Source organism: Phocoena phocoena, chromosome 13, assembly GCF_963924675.1.
Source record: "Phocoena phocoena chromosome 13, mPhoPho1.1, whole genome shotgun sequence".
Taxonomy (NCBI): domain Eukaryota; kingdom Metazoa; phylum Chordata; class Mammalia; order Artiodactyla; family Phocoenidae; genus Phocoena; species Phocoena phocoena.
Genome location: NC_089231.1, coordinates 25,485,504 through 25,489,499, shown reverse-complemented (window position 1 = coordinate 25,489,499; position 3,996 = coordinate 25,485,504). Strand labels below are relative to the sequence as shown.

At 48.9% G+C, this 3,996-nt stretch overlaps 1 non-coding gene across 1 annotated transcript; it reads right to left on the bottom strand.

Moving 5' to 3' along the window:
• Positions 1 to 2,467: 2,467 nt before the first annotated feature.
• Positions 2,468 to 2,574, bottom strand: LOC136133337 (U6 spliceosomal RNA). Its single transcript, XR_010656488.1, has one exon. It is a non-coding gene; the product is annotated as a U6 spliceosomal RNA (small nuclear RNA).
• Positions 2,575 to 3,996: the final 1,422 nt, after the last annotated feature.

The following is a 3,996-nucleotide window of genomic DNA, read 5'->3' as shown; positions in this document are numbered from 1 at the left end:
CAGAGCCCTTTCCGGCCTCCGGAACGGAGGTGTGGCTGCATCAGATCTGGAGTGACTGAGCGGCAGCCAACCTCAGTTTAGCAGTCGGTCCATCCTGTAACTAATGACGGGGTTACAGGAAAAGTACAGGGGCCTGAGTCCAGACAAGTCTGGAGCTGGCTCGGCCCCGGAAACACCATGTTAACTGGTCCTGGGGCCCAGTGCCGCACCCACATGCCTACATGTCCAGAAGACTTAGCAAAGCCCTGTAGCACATTGGTTAACTGCATGAACTCCTGATCCAGTCTGCCTGGGTTGAGATCCCAGCTCTACTACTTACTAGCCTTGTAACCTCAGATGCATTGTTCAGCCCCTCTGTACTTTGCTTCCTTCTATGTAAGATGAGAATAACAATAATGTCTACCTCTTAGGGCTGTTCTGAAAATTAGATGGGTTGGTACCTGAGCTATGTATGGCACTTAGAATGTGCTCAATAAATATTTCCTCTTATTCAGGAGAAACCTCATACTGGAATGGGAGTCTGAAGACCTGGCTTTCCCTCCCAGCTCCATCTTTATCCAGCTGTGCGTTCTGGGGTAGGTGACCTCACTTCTCTGTGCTAGTGCCCTCTGTTCCAAACTGAGGGGTAGCACTAAACTCCTTTACTCTAAAATCCTCCATGGATCCCCACTGACCTCATGATAAAGTCCCAGGTCCCTCTCTTGGCCTTTAGTGCCCTTGGTGTCTCCAGCCCCTGCCCTTCCCTCTAGCCTCAATTCACAGAACACCAAGGTGGTCATGGCTGGTGAGTAGTCATGTAAAGCGTCATCATACCATGGCCCTCCTCTGTTCAGAGGCTCCCCATGGCTTCTCGGGCAGCACAGAGTACAACCCAAGGCCCTTTGCACAGCCTGTCTTGCCCCACAATCTGACCTCAGCTCCCACCAGTGTCCCTCTCCACCCCGGTACCCAGTTCTCCGGTTTCTTGGCTGTTCCCAAGACACCAGCCTCTCCTGCCTTGGGGTCTCTACACTTGCTATTTCCTCTGCCTGGAAGCTTCCCTCAGAGCCTCCTGGCTCAGGCTCACGTTCTTGAGGCCTCGGTTCAAACTTCCCAAGACACTAATAAATAACACATAATAAAGTCAAGGGGCTTCCGATATAAGGGCTGGGCAAGGGACACAAACACGAAACAGAACAAAGCAAGATGGAGAATAAGTATGTATCACAGCAGAAACCGTTGAGTTAACTTGATGAGACAGCCTGGGAGTTCTTCCACAGCTCTGGAGAGAGAAAGATCAGAGTGGACTGCAGCCCTTCTGGAAGCTCTGAACCAGGAGAAGAGCCTTCCCTGACCACCCCGCACACGATAGGATGCTGCCCCATCATCCTGTCTTATGTGTCCCAGCAGCCCCACCATCCCTAATGGACTATATATTTGTTTACGGTCTATCATCTCCCCTTCCACAATGTAAGCTCCAAGAGAGCAAGGACTTTGTTCGTCTCCTTGCTGTGTCCCCAGCTCTGTGGACCATGCTGGGCACATACTAGGTGTCCAGAAACTGTGTTGAAAGATGAAGGATGCTGGCTTGCTTACTAGAGGAGGTTGTGTTACTGCAAGGAACTCCCAGGAAGGACATATCTCAACCAGAAAGAATTAACCTCTTTTACACGTGATGTCGGGCATGGAGACAGATGGATGGGGAGGATATATTAGGAGCAGTGGGAAGATTCCTTGCCAAGGTCCTCAGACCAGAACACTGGGGCAATACCTACCACCTGTGAGCACGCAGAACAGGAAACCTTGGAAAGCCATTTAGCTCAGCCCCATCTAAAGACTAAACGCTGAGTTTAGGCTGACGGTTTGTTCTGTCTAAAAGGCCTCAAGAAAGGAGACAGCACTCCAAGCTCACCACATCGGCCCTGCCCACCATTATACCGCTGGGCACCTGGGAAGCCACCAGAGGCTGGTGGCTGCCTGGGCTGTCCCGCCGTGGGCAGGACACTCCTTTTTATGTCTTACTTCTGTACTGCATTACCTGAGCACTTGGTGGCTTCCGAAATGAAGCCACATGGTTTGATGGCAGATCTCTGGAGGAAAATGCCAACCTTAATTGTCCTCATGACTCTTCTGAAAATAGAATCCTTTTTATTCAAAGCTTAATTCAGTTAACGTTCCCAATATAAATAAAGTGTAAAGCAAATTCTCTCGCAGGCTACACTGACAGTGTTCCTCTGCTCTATTTTTTTTTTAAAGCCACTTTTATTTTGGGTTTTCTAAATAGGCAGCTAAACTTAGTTAGAACTCATACACAATCTTTTAATTTTTTATTTTAAATTATGAAACATTTTTATGTTTCATAAATAATAATGATACAAACAATAATTTTGATACACGTTATATAGTCTCACTACCTAAGTTACAGAGATATTGACACTTTGCTTCTGCTCTTTTTAAATAACAATTTTTCCTTTTAATAATTTCTTTGAAAAATGTGGAACACTTCGCGAATTTGCTTGTCATCCTTGCTCAGGGGCCCTGCTAATCTTCTCTGTATCGTTCCAATTTTAGTATATGTGCTGCCGAAGCGAGCACCCTCTGCTCTATTTAAAGACCTTTCCTGGGCAGAGCCTAGGCTCGGCTTTCTCTGAACCTACTCAGAAGTCCCCACCCTCATGACACTGCACTGATTTCCCTCGAGCATTATGTGTGCTGGGGAGGGCAGAAAGGGGCAATGAGGAGTACCTGCCCACACACCTGGGCTCCCAGACTTGTGCCCTTTGTCCAGTTCCAGCGCCAAGCTAGTCTGGTGGGACCAAAGAGACGTCATTGGTCCCCAGAGTCTTCCAAGGGTTTATGACATAAGGGGTGGGCAGGGGACACACACAAAACAAAACAAAGCAAGATGGAGAAAAATTATGTAAACATATCAAAACAATTGAGTTAACTTTGTGAAACAGCCTGGGAGTGCTTCTGGAGAGAGAAAGACCAGGGTGGGCTGGAGTCGCTCTGGAAGTTTTAAGACCCAACTCAAAGCTCGCTCCTTCCAGGAAGACTTCTCCATGGCTGGGGGAGCCCTCCCCTCTGCAGGAGCTGTTGCACTAATCCTCACATGCACCTCGCAGGTGGTACTGAGCAGTCACCACCTTCTCTTGTGATTATTTAAGTACAAGGTGAATTACCCCCAGGGAAACCTGCCCTGGCCCTGTGAGCAGAAGCCTGTCTATGAACTTCATTGCTCCCCAAACTTCCCTCCACTGTGCCACTGAGTACGGTGTAGTGGGACTGGCTGCTCACACATCTGTGTCCCTCACCAGACTTAATACCCTGGGAAGGGAGGACCCATGTTGGCCTAGTTCAATGCCATGTGCCCCAAGCCTTGTGCAGTGCCTAGGCCATGATGGGCCCTCAACCAATATTTGTTGAATGAAGGAATCTCCCCTACCAGAATGCAACTGGAGGCATGCTTTATACTCTTTGTATCCTTATCTATACTTATCACAGTGTTGGCACCCTAAAGATTTTCTAGCTGAATGAATGAATGAATGAATGAATGAAAGGAAGATTTCGCAGCAGAGATGGGACTTGAACTGGGCCTTCAAGGATGGGGCAATCCAGAAAGTCCCAGAAAGAGTGAAATGGTTAAGATTCCATCAGCTTATTACTGTGGTCCAACTCCCTGATGGCGTCTCTCATATTAGACCTGGTTAACAATGGGAGAATCTACCCAGAGGCATAATAGAGAAAGTATGCCAGTTGCCTCAGTTCTGGGTGTGGCACCAGCCATATACACACCCAGGGGTCATCTTTTTTTTTTTTTTTTTTTGCGGTACGCGGGCCTCTCACTGTTGTGGCCTCTCCCGTTGCAGAGCACAGGCTCCGGACGCGCAGGCTCAGCGGCCATGGCTCACGGGCCCAGCCGCTCCGCGGCATGTGGGATCTTCCCGGACCGGGGCACGAACCCGTGTCCCCTACATCGGCACCAGCCGATTATTAAGTATCCTGGAGCCCACAAGT